General features: G+C 43.2%; 1 protein-coding gene across 4 annotated transcripts in view; it reads left to right on the forward strand.

Annotated features, from left to right (window-relative positions):
• LOC122787814 (signal transducer and activator of transcription 5B-like) overlaps positions 1–17,178 on the forward strand; it is a 2,227,565-nt gene that overhangs the window by 1,736,285 nt on the left and 474,102 nt on the right. The gene's annotated exons all lie outside the window — the stretch shown is intronic.

Genomic DNA, 17,178 nt, shown 5'->3' on the forward strand with positions numbered 1-17,178 from the left:
ACAGCTAAAAATGTGTGTGTTGTAGACCAATAAATAAATGCCAAGTCTAAACTAATGTCAGAGTCAAAATACACACAGCATACAAAGTAAGCAAATAGGTAAATAAAGTCCCGATCTGAAAAGGGGGACTGAAAAAGAGGGAGGCTAATAGTTGGCAAATAAGGCAGGTAAGAAGTTATCAGTGTTAAGTCCCAGGCTAACAGCTTCCACAGTTAATAAGAAAAAAACGTGACTATTAAAGTGTCAAATCAGTAAGAGTCTTATCACAGTGTACTTTAAGATTTGTTAAATGTCCTTGAAGAGCAATGCAGACTCTTAGTCATCCATTGGCAGCTGTAAACATTAACCAGTTCTTACAGAGAACAGGTAAGAGTGCCCAGTATGTGGAAGCCTTATCTAAGCACGTGTAAGGAGCGTTTTAGGATTAGAACATAAATGTTAAATAGACCAGATAATAGTTCCTACAGTAAAGCTTGTATTCACACTGAAAATCAGTCCACCGTGTGTTCACAGGCTTTTTCCCAAGCTCAGTTAGTTAAGCACATATAAGCATCCACAAATAAATATGCCTAAAACATGTATAAACACTAACAAAAACAGCTCCTTGGACTGCTGTAGTGTTTTAGTCAAGGATAAGCCATCAGTGGTCCTTAGAACATCAGGCAGAAGGAAAATGTCAGAGTACTGAACACACGGTCTAAGTTAGATCAAGATGAAAAAATAAACTCCTACCTAATTATGACGGAAACCAGATGAATCATGTCCAAAGCGGTGTGTCCACACACTTGTGCAAACCTGACAACTTGTGGAAGAAGCATATCTTTTATTCATGCAATAGTTTGACTCATAACTGCTTGCAGTCCTAACTTTTTTCATTTTTTAAGGGACTTGAAAGCTACTTTAAGTGCCGCATAACCACCACTGAGAAAACAAAGCAAATCCCCCACCGCGCGCACACACACACACACACACACACACACACACACACACACACACACACACACACACACACACACACACACACACACACACGGAGTTACTTCAGACAAAGTCCTACAACTTCGAGTGCAGTAAAAGATAAGTTTTCACACTGGGGAGTCTCTAATCAACCTGATACTCAGTAGTAGCCATCTTGAAAGTCCTCAGCATCTTGAGTACCTTTGGAATCTGTGTTTGAGATCAGTCTGTGTGGGTCAGGCTTGCACTGATGATGTCTTTATTTGTCATTCTTGAAGGGATCAGGTTTCCATCATCCAGAGTCAGGGCTATTGATGACTGACCCAGTCAGTAGTGGTTTTCTTCCATTTCTGGGGTTTGTGTGTTTTCTTGCTGAGCTTGACTCAGGCTGATTCCATGTTGGTTTAAGTTTCAGCTAGCTTCAGCCTTTGATATCCAGGACTGATAAACCTTAGTTTTATGTGCTACCTTGATAACAGTAACACTGTTGATGCAATTGTCTTACATATGCTGCCGTCAGTTCTAGTATCATCCACAACTTTTGCTTTTATAAGAAACACCATTTTCCATGGATGTGAAGCCATTTACCTTGTAATTCATCTGGGCATAGGGGCCCAGAACTTTCCAGGATTCTTTCTATGCATCTAGACCACCTTCAACTTCTCTGTAATCTTTAGACTCGTCTCTGATGTTTGATGATAACCAGTCTTGAAAGATGAAGTTTTGAGACTTTAGGCAGAGTTCCCAATCCCCAGATATTGAGGACAGTGATGTGATATATTCTCCAGCTTCACTCACACTCCAGATAATGCCATATGTGGAGGGTGCTTGAGATGATAAGGTAGAGAGAGGACGAGAGGACTGGTATACTGACTCTGACCTTCTTGAAAAAGAATCCTATAAGTGACTTTCTGGATCCCCAAATCTGTTTTTTTTGTTTTTTTTTTTGTTTTTTGTTTTTTTTGGTAGTGGTCCTTGTAGACAAAAATGTTCTGTTCTACTTGTTAAGTCTGCACAGAATAACCACAATGTTATGTCCATTGTTCCAAGGAGACCAGGTAGATTATTCCATTACACAAAAACTGAGTCTCATGGATTGAGACTTTTAAGCCTAATGCCACTGCTGCTACATCTGTTTTAAAAAGATTTTGACTCTGCAGAGCCCTGCTGTCCACCCTCTGAATAAGTAATCAAGATTGATAGATTTCTGAAGAGCATTTATACACACTCACTGTTTTTCCCCTGTGAGCATCAAACTGTCTCTGACATATGTTTAGGCAGCAAGATCTACTTCTAACAAATGACCCAGTCACTTGAGGAGTTACATAACTAACTTAAATTGCAGGCAAAGATGTTGAATTTTTCTATTGCCTACCTCACCACGAAACTTGCAATTTTACGTAATTCAACTGATGATGCAGCTAGGGCAGATGGCACTGGTATTGCTGTTGCTCCTGGCAGATGTTTTTCGTGTTTCACTGTTGCAGTAATTACATTTGGGTTATCCTCCTGGCAGGTTGCCCTCAGTCGGCCTGAATTCCAAAGCCTTGGGTCCTGTGTCGGTTGCTGTCGCCTCTTCCCTGACGTCAGGTCACCAGGGGTATAAAAGATGCAGCCGACGCCATTTTCTTCAGTCTTTCTTGCTGCGCGGTGCCCGAAGCAGAAGCAGTTTGCAAGTGCCAGTCGGCCGACTCCTGAGATTTTCGTGTTTGAGTTTCAGATCCGAAGTCTTCATTAAAAGCTAAGTACCCTGTTGGGGAAACTTTTTTCTTGCTCCAGACCGATGTCAGAAAAAGTTAATAATTGTATTTCTTGTGGGAAGCAAATACCTCATAAGGACTTTCACTCTTACTGTATTCCTTGCCTAGGCCCTGACCACGACGTTTCTAGTTGCCGATTTTCTGCTAGATTTAACCAACGCACTATTAAGTGTCGGTATAATTTTGCATTAAGCTATTTTGGGCGAAGATTTAATTATACAATGTCATCAGATAGCCATCCGACTACCGGAGTTCACAAGAAACGCAAAGAAAAAGACAGGCAACCGAGATCCAAAACCGACAACGACGCTTCTCCTAAGCAAGTCGCCGGTTCTCAGTGAGGCACTTTCGCAGCCCCTGACGCCCGCTACTTTAGAGTCGCAGGCTGCTACCGACTCTCAGGTTGAGTCTGCCAGGCCGCTGGAAACTCAAGGTATTGAACCTTCGGAGATTGTTCCCTCAGACTGGTCCGGAGCCGCTGAGCAAGCATCGGCTTCTGAGGGTGTATTCAGACCTAAACAATTATATATTAAACAGACTTCAAAGGCAAAGACTTTTTTGTTGTTGTGTCTTTCGGCTTTTCCCGGTTAGGGGTCGCCACAGTGGAACTCCGGTCCGCTAATGATTGGCAGTAGATTTTTACGTGCTGAGTTGCCGGCCCTGACGCACAACCTTCAACGAAGGTACGCCCATTCACGCATGTCTCCACACAGAAAACGCTCTAGCTGAGAATTGAACAGGACAACGTCTTACTGTGAGGCAACAACGCTACCGCAGCACCAAAGGCAAAGACTAAAACACCTATAAAGGCAAGGAAACAAATTCACCAGTCACATGGACAGGCCTCCATGCCCAAAAAACAGATGCTCAAAAGGGCCGAAGACTTAATTACCTTGATCAGGGGTTCCCATCCCCCCTCCTGATAAGAGGGCTAGGCAAGAGACAGACTATGAATCTTCAGATCAGGTTTCCATTTCTTCTGATTCCTCTTCTGATCAGGAATATTCTCTTCCCCCCCTATGAGGATTCTGATGCTGAAGAATCAATTCCTTCAGCTTCTCCTCCTGAGGACTACTCTTTTGGAGAAACCTTGCATACTATGAGGGAGCACTTCCACTGGGAGAGCCAAGATTTTTCAGAAAATAAGAAGAGGCTCAGAGACTTCCTTTTACTACCTCAACACAGGCCTTTAGCTATTCCACCTGTGTTAGACATTGTAGATGTGTTTTCAGAGTCTAGTCTGACCCCTGACTCCTTACCTCCAGCTCCTGTTAAGCTGGACAGCTACTACAGGGTCCCTGACTCTCATAAATTCCTTTTCAAAAACCCTACTGCAGACCCAGAAACTATTTCTCAGGGTCCCAAAGGGGTCAAGGCTTCCACTGCAAAAAAACCCTACCCCCTCTTACAGGGATTCTAGGGCACTGGATAGATGGGGAAAAAGATTTACACATCTGCTACTTTAGCTATAATGGCCTAAAATTGCCAGTTTCATATGCTCAAATATCAGCAATATATCATGACACTGCTTAAACAGAAAATGATGGTAAATTCTGAATGTGCAGAAAACAAAGAAATGCAGGATTTATTGCATGTAGCTGAACAAGTTGGAAAGCATACTTTGCAATGTGGTTTTGATTCTCTGGAGGCCTCCTGCAGGGCCGCTGTTACGGGTTCTATCATTAGGAGGCATGCTTGGTTAAAGGAACAAAACCTGCCTGATCATGTTAAAGCAAAATTATTAGATGCTCCATTACAACAAGATACCATGTTTGGTGTTAAGGCAGAAGAGGTGTTAAAGAAAATGGAGCTAAAGCCAAATCTATGCAAACGGTCAAGGATTTCTTACTGGTACAGCCACCTAGATTTAGCAGACACTGGCCTACAAAGAACTGGTCCTTTCCAGTCTCAGACAGACTTCAAAGGGTAAAATCCAGATGCCCTAGAGGCAGATCATAGCCGCAAGGTTCCTACAGGTCTAAGCAATGGCGTGCTTCTACCTCCAAAGGTGGAGAAGACAAGTCACAACCGTACAGGAAACAGTCCAAATGACTTCCCCCTGCCTGCACCAAGCACTTATCTTCTGGCAGCACCCTTACAGGGAAAACTAGCACTTTTTTCTCAAAATTGGCACATTATAACCCAGGACAAATGGGTTCTCGACATAGTGTCACAAGGCTGCAAGGTTCACTTCCCTACTCTGCCAAGGGCAAGCAGTTGGCCAGACCTGCCAAAAAATCAATTGGCAGAGGCTCAAAAACAAGTCGCAGCTCTCATGGACATGAGGGCTATTCAACAAGTGCCATAGCAAGAGCAGGGGCAAGGATTTTACTCAAGACTGTTCTTGGTACCCAAAAAAGGACAAAGCATGGAGACCAATACTGGACCTATCTATTCTAAACACTTTCCTGGATATACCAAAATTCAAGATGTTGACCTGGCAGCAACTTCTGCCCATGCTGGGCAGCAACACTTGGCTTGTGACTTTAGACCTAAAAGAGGCATAACTGCATGTCCCAATCAGACAATCATGCAGAAGATACCTCAGATTCAAAGCTGGCTCAAAGCATTACCAATTCTATGCACTGCCCTTTGGCTTATCTACTGCGCCCAGGGTCTTCACAAAGTGCCTGGCACCAGTAATTGCTTACTGCAGACAAAGTGGAATACAAATATATCCTTACTTGGATGACTGCCTCATACAAGCAGAGAACAAGGACATTCTATTTCAGCATCGGACATTTGTGAAAAGGCTTTTAACATGCCTAGTGTACACAGTCAACAAAAAGAAATCAAAACTCATACCCTCTCAAGAGATAATATTCCTGGGTGCAAGCTAAAATACAACTGCCCAGATGGCTTATCTCACTCCAGACAAAGACAACTGCCTACCTATTTCAAGGAAATGGCAACAAAGGCCCAGTTATCTGCAAGAAAAATTCTACAGGCTTTGGGCTTCATGGCATCCTGCATCTTACTAATTCCATATGCAAGACTGCATATGAGGAAAATTCAGTGGTACCTAAAAAGTGTCTGGACACAACATTGCCACAGCCTGGAAACAATGATTACTCTTATTCCCTGCCTGCAACAGGAGTTTTGATGGTGGGCAAAGGCTTGTCACCAAAACAAGGGACAGCCATGCTCACTACCCCCAGCCAGGCAGAGCCTAACAACGGATGCTTCAGATTATGCCTGGGGGGCACACATGGCAGGAAGAGGCATTCAGGGCACCTGGTCCACAAACCAAAAGCATCTACATATCAATCAAAAAGAGATGCTAGCTGTTCAAAATGCCCTGACAGCCTTCAGGGACCTACTTCATCCGGGACAACTACTGATAAAGACAGACAACACCAAGGTGATGTGGTACATAAACAAGCAGGGGGTCACGCATTCTTACCCCCTTTGCAGACAAGCCATGGCTTTATGGGACACAGCATTGACTTACCAAGTCCATCTACAGGCACAGTTCCTGCCAGGAAAGGAAAATACTCTGGCAGACAAACTAAGCAGAAACCTCATGGATCCCCACGAGTGGCTCCTGGATCCACAAGTCTTCAGCATGATAACAAAGAAATGGGGACGCCCGGGCATAGATCTATTTGCCTCCCCTCACAACAATCAACTAAAAAGATTCTGCACAAGGACCCATCACAGACAAGCTTGGAAAGTGGACGCCTTATCTGTCAACTGGACAAACCTATCAGTATATGCCTTTCCTCCACTGCCTCTCCTCCCCAAGGTACTCCTGAAGGTCAGACAGGAGAAACCAAAAATGATTCTGATTGCCCCAGACTGGCCACACCAGTACTGGTATCCGAGCTTAAGGAACTTGTCCCAATGCCCAGCCTGGACCTTACGTCAAATACCTCATCTACTGTCCCAGCAAAACAATCAGATTCTGCACAGCCAACTCAGGACCCTAAACCTGGAAGCATGGCGGATAATGTAGCCATACAAACCACACCTCTCAGTAAAGCTGTATGTCATTTTAGAAGCCAGAAGGCCTGGTTCTAGAAAATCCTATGTTGGGAAATGGAAGAGATTTTGTGCTTGGAACCAAGCTCAAGGAACTGATACAGCTGTCCCAAATATTCCTCAGATTTTGCAATACTTAACTGAGATGCTGGACAAAGGCCTATCTTTTTCATCAATTAAAATCCATGCCGCTGCCATTTCGGCTCATTACAATACAGAGCCCACCACTCTTTTCTCATCCTTTATTAAGGCAATACCTCAGAGGAGCCAAAAACTTAAGGCCTCCAAGGAGAATGCCAATACCTGCATGGGACCTCAACTATGTCTTGGAAAAACTCATATTACCTCTTTTGAGCCAGCTGCTACTGCGGATATAAAGTTCTTATCTTGGAAAACAGCTCTGCTCCTAACAGTAACTTCTGCAAGACTAGTTTCAGAGCTAGAGGCTCTCATGGCTGTGGAACCCTTTATCATTTTTTATCCAGACAGGGTCTCTCTGAGAACAAACCCTACATTTATGCCTAAGGTGGTATCCAGTGTAGCCCTTAACCAAACTATTCATTTGCTAATTTTTTATCCAAATCCACAGAACAAGGGGGAGACAATTCTGCATTCTTTGGACGTGCACAGACAACTTAGATTCTACTTGGACAAAACTAAAGTTTTCAGAAAGACAGAACAATTACTAGTGGCATAGTGTGCTGCATCAAAAGGAAAGGCTATCTCCAAGCAGACTATTTCAAAGTGGATAGGTCACTGCATTCGTTTCTGCTACTCACAGCATGACAAACCATTGCCTAGGGCATTAGGCCACATTCAACCAGAGCTGCAGCCACTTCTTCAGCTTTTCTCAGGGGAGTACCAACCAAAGACATTTTAGAGGCTGCTACTTACATACCTTTACAAAACATTACAATCTGCCTCTTTACTCTAAATCCAGGGCAGGCTTTGCCACTGCAGTTCTGCAGGGCCTCATAGCCGCTCCTAATGCTGTTTAGCTCCAGCCCCCCAACCATAGCTTTGGGACTCAACCCAAATGTAATGACTGCAACAGTGAAACACGACTAACATAGTTACAGTTGTGTACACTTATCATAAATGTAGATGTTAGAGTGTATTCACTGTTGCAGTCCAGGTTACCCACCCACCACCCCCCTTATTTTTGCTGGAACTTATCTTTACTTCTCTAATCTGTACAACCAAGGTGGTGTATTTGCTTATAGATGCTTTTGGGGGCACCTGACATCTGAGGCAAGAAAAACTGAAGAAAAATGGCATCGGCTGCATCTTTTATACCCCTGACGTCACAAAAAAGGCAGCAGCAACTGACACAGGACCCAAGACTTTGGAATTCAGGCCAACTGAGGGCAACCTGCCAGCAGGATAACCCAAATGTAATGACTGCAACAGTGAATACACTCGAACATCTACATTTATGGTAAGTGTACACAACTGTACTTTCTTGACTGAATTTGCTGAGGACACCAAGGCAAACTTTACCCATGCTCCCTTGAAGGGATATTCTATGTTAAGCCTAGGTGTATAACCTCTCTTGGATATGATGGGAAAAAAAATTAAACCCTTTCAGCAACTGGATCCAGTTTCAGTATCCATGACACACCTTTTTGAGGATCTGAGGAAGTTACATTACTCTGATTTCAGTGTGGCCAGCAACAACACAACAACCAGAGATCTGGAAGGAACAAGCATGGATTTAGTATTTTTTTTTCCATTTTTTTGTCTGCACTGTATGGTGCTAGTGATGAGCTTTCCCAGCCAATGACTCACTCATTCATTCATCACTGAGGGCAAGATTTTGTTAAGGAACTATTGTTAAGGCAGCCTTTGGGGGTAGTTTGATTTTTTTTTTAACTCTACATCCTGAGCATGCTTAGCTTCATTAAGAAGGTGGGATATGCAGTGGGTGACAGCACTTAGTGGTCCGTCACTTCCACAAGATTTGTTTCTCAGCATACATCCCCTTCCATCAATCCCCTAATCATGGTAAGTAGTTTTCCTGGTCTCCACTGAAGAAACCAAACCATGACCATGTGCTCCCCAAACATGCTAATCTTCCTCTCCCCGCAGGGAGAGGCAGGTCCCTTCCCTGCTTGTCTTCTTCACTGCCAAGGCTGCTAATCAAAGCCCTGTCACTTGGGTCATAGTCAGGGCCTCATCCATTTGTGTGATAGAGCCAGACATGGCCATCGTAAATTTTAGAGCAGTTATCAGCTTAAAGACAGGAACATTTAACAGCAGCATTGATACCATGGTTCTTTGCCTGCTTTGGGGGTGGGACAGAAGTCTGTCTCAGACCCTGCATGATTATTCCATTGAAGGCAGCCCTGGTCATCTGTACTTACGCTTGTAGGAGTGAATGGCCATCATGTATGACAAGTGAATATGTGTAGTAGTGTACAGAGGTTATATGATTTTCATGCACACTCCTCCCCAACCCCATCCTTTCCCCTTGCCAGACAGTTCACCCCATCTGAGAATTGTGACTAAAGGCGGTATCAACCTCTTAAAGAAAAAAGCCATCCAGCACATCTCACTAAACCACATATGATCATGTTGTTCCAGGTATATTTTATTTCTCAAAAGACAATGGCTGTCAGACTCACACTTGACTTAAATATCCTGAGTGGGTTTATCCCCAAAGAAACCTTTCTGGTAGTCACAATGTATTTCATTTTTGTATACCAAAAGGAGACTGGATGCATTTTTTGGGCCTTCCAAGACACCTTTCTATACACAAAGACTTCCAAGAAATTCAGGAGGTGTTTGCCCTTAGTCTGGCTCAAGACTTTCTGCAGTTTAATCAAAGTCAACAGCCAGACCCTGACCCAACTTTCTTTGTCAGGAGTTCCACCTGTTAAAATGAAGAGAAACGTCTTTCCACATATGGAGTAGTCAGCCACTGCCAGCTTTCACAACACTTTCATCTTGGTCGTGTGTCAGTCCCTATGATGTTTACTGAATGCATATTCATCTGGTAGAAGGAATGAAGGATGTTCTTCATGTGTTTCTTTGCTGTAGCCTTCAAGTTTGGGATCTATTGTACAGCACATTTTTAATGTATAATCCATTTATCAGAGATGAGCATTCTGCCCCCAACACACACACAGGATGAATGCCATATTCCTTTGGATTGGCAGCACATCCAAAGAGGGTGACCACCTATTCTGTCATCAGTTCTTTTTTGCCATGAGTGTATGTGGTTATTTTGCAAAGTAAAGAGCATTCATCAGTCCAGCATTGACCTAGATTTATTGAGTCAGACTAAAGAGGTAGGTATCCTGTTGAGGGCAGTTTTCTCTACTTTGTTGTATTGATTGGTATTGTTGTGTCTTGACGGCAAACTAAATTATGGCTTTTCATGTGATATGTCCTCACCAGAAAAGTTAAATAGATGTGCTTCTTTGACCAGTGCTTATATTATTTTTGGTCTGGATCACGGTGTCTAATTGCAAAATTCGTAATACAGTTCATAGAAGGGAATTTGTCCTAAAATCAAACAGACAGAGACTTGCAACCCTTTCTGCTAGGTGTGTCTAGTTGGAACATCAGGGTAGTACAGACATCTTGTCCAGAAAGTAAAACCTTTCATAAAGGGAGATGTTTGCCCAAAAGGCCTGCCTAGAAAGTAAAACCTTTCATAAATTAAGACACTGGCCGAAAAGGACAATGAAGGCAGACTCCTGAGCAGGAAGTGTCCATTCTGTGTTTCTAGGCATGAGGGTGGCATGTCCATGGAGTTCCTTGAGCAGTCCCTGCTGGTACTAAAACTTCTGGCACTAGTTCTTAGGAGGCTGCAGCACCTTTAAGCTAAATGCATGTCCTTCCAGAGATGCTTTCTGCTGAAACGGACACTGGTCCTTAGGCATGCAATTGAGAGCATACTTCAGTAATTATGAAAGGAGAGGACTATATCCCAACCAGGATACTGACAGAAAACAGTCCACATTTGTAAGTTGGAACATAAGGATTCTCAAAAGACTCAAACTGATGGCCCATTCTAGACCCCTGAAAAAGTTGTGTCTGAGCCAAGAACGTGTGCCATGTCACACTATCACCTGTTCCTCCAGCCCAGCCTCCATGTAATTGGTTACAACTGGCTCAAGACTTTCTGCAGTTTAATCAAAGTTAACAGCCAGACCCTGACCCAACCTTCTTTGTCAGGAGTTCCACCTGTTAAAATGAAGAGAAACGTCTTTCCACATATGGAGTAGTCTCTTGGAAGAGGGTGAACTAGATTATAGATCTCACCTGCCCTACCTTGATTATGACACAGATTGAGGGTGACATGTCATTTGCTTTCCCTTAGAGGATGTGTAATTTAGGATAGATACTCTGTCTAAGATGAGAAAGCATTTTAAATGTCTTTCAAGAGGAGGCCTATGATCTACCAAAGAGATATACCAAGCCTCCTACCATATTGTGCTAGTTTCACCTGAGCCTGTGTCAGTGTCTCCTGTCCACAAAGCGTATTGGAGTCAGACTTCTGGCTCCTTCTCCAGACATGCCAGAGTGCAGGACACTTGTACATTCCTGTATAAAATCCCAGTTATATATTCAGCTATAGCATTTCTGAAAACTGCTGAGGGAGCTAAATGGGCCACAGGGCATAACACACTGGTGAATGTGAGAGTACATTCTTAAACTGGCTTGCAAAGAAAGTTTTTGCTCAGCAATTACCCTGGCTTTCAGAACCCTTAACTGTCAGACATACATGCTGAAGTTTCAGATTGATGGTATTGGGCAACTCCTTTAAGGTTGTGGGGAAGTTAAATATGTCAAGATGCAACTCTTCAATGTATCACTTGACATGGACTTGCTGTTCAGACTCTCAATTTTAGCCATTTTGAAGAGTCTGGAGAAGAAGAGTACTGTATAGTTGATAGAACATACTTTGTTTCTTAGTCCTCAAGTAAAATAGGAAGTGGACCATGTTATTGAACACACGATAGAGAGAAACAGGAACGACTGGCGGTCTGGGGAGCCCCCAGTGCTAAACTTCCCAGAAGTGTGCAGCTATGACTATACCACTTTTCTACATCCACTGTCCCCACGCCTCCAATGTGGATCCCAAGTCCCCCCCCCATTCATCCCCTGTTCAAACCAGAAGTGGGGGGATGGCTAGTCCTGTTCTTCCAAAGTTTGCTAGTTATGACAGCTAACAAATTTGTTCTGCTGATACACAGGTGACTACATATTGCATTTCACATTCCATTCTGGAATGCAGGGTATTTGTCCTATACTACAGGACTAGGATCACTTGGTAGAGACCTTCATTCAGGAAGTTTCAGCTTAGGTGGTTGTACAGGGCCTGGCCCCAGTAGTCAAAGGTGCAGGGGCTTCTATTCAGGTTTGTTCTGTGTCCCAAGGAAAGAGAGAACACATGGAGGCCTGTTCTAGGCTTATCAGTGTTAAACAAGTTAGAGTCCCAGCATTCAAGATGTTGACCTTGCAGGTCCTCTTGCCACTATAACCTCTCAGGCCTGGATAGTAAATATAGACTTTATCGATGCTTGCCTTCACATTCCCATTCCCATTCACAGATATCACTGATGGTGAGATTTGTAGCCGTGAATCAACATTACCAGTTTACTTACCTTTTTGTTTGGCTGCTGCAACCACAGTTTTCACAAAATGTTTGGCTTCAATAATTACTCCTTGCAGGACCAAGGGCATGAGCATTTAGTTTTACCTGGATCATTGCCTTATCCAGGCCCATACACAGAGGCCCATTAACTTTACTCTCAAATGCTTTCATATGCTGGCACTTTTCTTGAATATATCCAAATCATATCTGTCCCCAGCAAGATCCTTTCTTCTCTGGGGACTTGCATGAGTACAGCAGTATCCAGGAGATTTCTACCCCAGAAGAAAGTGAACTCCCTCACTATCTTCTTCCAGGACATGGCCCTAAGAACAAAGGTTGCTGCCAGGGAATTTCTGAGGATCCTGGAGCTCATGGCTTCCAGAATTCTAATAGTACCACTTCCAGTGAGAATACTACAGTGATTCCAATGGGATTCTTCAGAGCAACTAAGCCAATCCTTGGAGTGCCCCTCACCCTTTTCGTGCCTTGTGTGATGCAGGAGTTGTAGTGGAAGGTAAGACAGACACACAAGAATGAGAAGTGCCTTTTAGACATCCTGCTCCACACTGGACACTAAACTTAGGTGCTTCAGGTATAGCCTAGGAGGGCACTACCCAAGAATTGTGAGTGCAAGGCTTCTGGAGCCTCAGAGAGAGACATGTAAAGGAAATAATGGCAGTCATTCTGGCTGTCTGAGCTTTCAACGCCTTATGGGAGCCAGCAGTCCTCGGTGTTTAAACAGACCATTCATCTGTCATATGGTGCATAAACAACAGGGGAACCCACTCCTGCTCACTCTGCGGGCTAGCTATGCAAGCATGGGAGCTGGAAGCACAGAGATTCCAGAGGGCTGCTTGTATTCTGCACAGGAGATTTCCTTAGCAGACTGGTTAAGCAAGACTGTGGCAGATTGCAACTAACGTATGTTGTACATGGATATTTTCACAGATTTAAAAGCTTGGTGGAGAGTACCAGAAGTAGACCTCTGCTTCTCCAAAGAACATAAAGATAAGAAAGTTCTGTTGTAGAGCTGTATACAAAATTGGTTTGGGTAGTAGATGCATTCTGTCTGAATTAGGCAGGTCTTTTTCTTTGTTTTCCCTCCAATACCTCAGCTCCTTAGAATAGTGTATAAGACCTGAAATGATGCTTATTGCTTCTTTCTAGTCAAGGAAGAATTGATTTTCTCCCCTTCTAGAGATGGCAGGAAAGAAATCACCGGAGCTGTCCTCCTAGGTAGATCTCATAATGCAAGTCATGGGAATCCTTGGAGCACTCAAACCTGGATAGACTCAGGCTAGCTTCTTGGAGGATTAGACTGTGTGACTCTCTTGTCTACTTTATTCCGAGTCCCAGCTTAAAATCCTAAGGGGCTGTGAGTTCCAGTTCTAAGAAATGCTACTACTCTAGATAGAAAGGATTTTCCCTCTGAGAAAATAGTGATTTATTTAATTAATTTATTTACATTTGTTAACAGGGTAGTGTCCTGCTCGGCAAGTAGCCTGTTTTCAGCGTATACTCTGGGAGAAAAGCTCCATAACAATAGTACAAAAATGATTGCAAACATTTTACATACATTTACAAAGAATATACAAAATGTTTAACAATTGTCTACAATCACAATTTACAAAAAGAGAATGTAGGCTTCCTCCATTTCAGATCACCAAGAAAGAGAGTGATTCTTAACTTGGGACTTCAGCTTTGTCCTAGAGAACTTATCCTTACCTCCTCTTGAATCTGCAGCAACCTTGCATTTAAAATGTCTGATGATGCAAATTGTCCTCCTAGTGATTATCTCATAAATCAGAAGAATTTCAGAACTCTAGGCACTTAATTGCACGGAACTTTTTTGCACCTCTACAAGGATAGAAGGACATTGCAGAATAATCTGTCTTTCATGACAAAGGTACTGATTGAAGTTCCTTTCCTTTGCTACAAGGAAGGAGTTGTCAATCTCCAAGCAAGCTATACCCAAATGGCTGACTCATTACATTACTTTCTGCTACAAGCACCATGGCAGGGTTTTGCCTCATCCAATTAGAGTACACATATTTAGGAGTATACCCCCAACTACATTCTTTCTGAGGAGGGTAAGTTTGCAGGGCACTCTAGAAGCAGTCACCTGGTCCTCAGTCCACTGATTCTCAAAGCATTAAGGGCTAGACCTAGTGTCTAGAGCTGTGCTGGATTTGCCTTGGCTATTCCTTATGGGATTATCCAACTGTCCCATTGGTTCCTAACTAACGTTTAAATTTGTGGAGGTTCTAGCTTTGGGAATCTTCCCAAACATGACTGCAGCAGTGAAACACATGAAAAACATAGTACATTTGTGCAGGTAACTTACCATAATAGCAGCTGCAGTTCTACTTTCCTTCACTTTGTTCCCTCTCTGTTAGGGGATGGTTGCAGGCCAGGGTGGGGGTAATTGTAGTCCTTTTCCATTTTCCAGACCTACTCTTCTTTGTCCAGAGTACCAGGGAGATCTACATATGCTGTTCACCTGACATCTCCTGGTAAATAAACCACATAGGAGTCAAGATCCCTTTCAGGAACACACTAATTTCCAGACTCTTTAGGGGCTAGAAGAAAATGAAGATTGCACTAGTGGATGCCCCCTTTTTAGTAAAATGTGATAATGTCAAAGGATGACAGCGTCTGCCCTTTCTGATGGGAAAGGATGCTTAGCTTTGAGAATTGCTCCTGTGTGCAACTCAACCTGCTACAGAGGTCACAGATTTAATGGCTGTTTCGGTGGGCACACTCAAAAATTTGCAATTATAGTAAGGTATCTACTGAGTTGTACCTTTTTCTTATATAGATGACTGGCTTATTTCTGCTCAGGGATCTCTACAATTTTTTTGAATATTGCTGTCAACACTGCAGAGTCCCAGTAGGGGTCTTGTCAAAGGTTGACCTCATAGGATGCACTCTGGACACACATGCACACATTGTTTCACAGCCTATCTTCCTCTGGCTTTGATCCTTGTATTACTGAACTTTGTATCTCAATTTATTCCTTCTCAAGCAGTGACAGCATTATGATGTTTGGGAGAACTATGTCCATTAACTGTAACTGTGTGTATGGTTCCCTTTTTGAGGTTATCAGGCTGTGCCTGATAATTCTACAGTGAGCTTTAAAAGTTCAATGGGCCAGTCACTAGATCCCATGCTACACAATGTTAAGATTTCCTGGACTTGGAATTTGCATCTCAGATGGTGGCATCGCTGTACATTTCATGTCCACATTCCTGTAGTGGCTGTCACTACAGTTGTATCTAGGTTAGCATGGGGATCAGATATTGTCAGGGTCAGACTTTTCAAGGTGTATGGTCACAGACAGAGGCCAGTTTGCATATTGCTTTTCCTTAGTTGAGAATGGTAATTTTCAAACTGCACGCCTTTCAGGAATCCCTGTCCTGAGATGCTGTAGCTATCCATGCCAATAACATAGCATGGTCTGGTATGTAAGCAGGGTAGAACTTGCTTTTTCCCCATCTGTTGAGAAGCAGTGAGATTATGGAAATGGCTACAACCAAACCAAACACTGTGCTTGTGGGTGCTGCACGGCCGGAAGATACCATACAAAAACACAGGACCTGCTGGAGAGACTGGAATGTATCGCAGACATCATGTCCGTTTATTCAACACTGAAGAAGGCAGTTCATTGCCGAAACCGGTCTGTTTAATAAAGTATTTTCATCCACACTATTTTGGTGTTTGTGGCCTTGATTGCTGTATCTGCTGGCCAACTGTGTTTTTTGTATATTATGGAAATGGCTGTCAGCAGGATACTTTCTGATTGCCAGGCACTTTCATAGTGAACCCTTTTCAATACTATACAGGCTCAGTTGCTGTTTACAAATGTCTCATGTGTAGTCCGTCAGTAATACAGATTTTCTGTCACTAGAGGGAAACTTTGCTGTGATCTCTTTGCATACCCAACCATCACTAAGTGCAGCAGCACCTTTTCCCTCATACACCATCTGGGGAATGTTCCAGGGATGTTCTCATCCATAAATGTCCCTAAGACTCCTTTAAACTTTTCCCTCATTTTCTCTTATTCCACCATTCATTCAGAAGGCCAGGCAGAAGCAATCCAAAGCTTTTTTTCATAGTCCATATTTTGACATTGACAAGATTTTATTTTATCCATCCAACTGATCCAAATAATGGGACTGGAGCTTACCTGTCTGATCCGATCTTGCTTTTTGCCAGTGCTGTCTGCCTCAAACTCTTAAACTTTTCCTTCCCATAATATTCTACTCCCTGTGTTGTCTTAAGTCCAATTTACCATTATTGGAACTAGATGATACAAAGCCATGCAACTAAGTGCTCATCATAGGTGTTTACTAGGATAATGACCACAAGGGCCTTTCTAAGCCTAGCCATGCATCCCAAATCTGTGACAAGTTCTGATACCCCTGATAAGTGTAAGCAGGGGGTTGGGAGAAGAAGCACTTACAAGCAGGGGCCTGGGAGATGAAAAATTTACAGGTTGCCTGTGTCCATTAGAGACATGGGTGTGAAACCAGGGATGAAATTCCTCTTCACACATCCAGTTGTCCAAGTTACACTTGAATTGGGTTAGGGAGGGACTCTGCTTCACATGGAAAGGGAACCTGTTCCAGTTCCGTATTAGATGAAAGAACGCTTAAAATGTTAAGTACAACATGCTCAACAGCGTTTAAGCGAACGTTCATCTAAGCGAAACCTGAGAATGTCGAACAGAGGAGTTTCGAAAAGTTACAGTTGGCCCGCTGTGAGGAAGCAAATGGCTGATGTCAGAACATTCACCTTGTCTCACCGTTCTTACAGTCCTCCACTGTGGTGCAGTCTCGACATTCACTCTGTGTAATGTTGACAGTTCTCCACTGT

Source organism: Protopterus annectens, chromosome 13.part0, assembly GCF_019279795.1.
Source record: "Protopterus annectens isolate FY-2018-M chromosome 13.part0, PAN1.0, whole genome shotgun sequence".
NCBI lineage: Eukaryota > Metazoa > Chordata > Ceratodontiformes > Protopteridae > Protopterus > Protopterus annectens.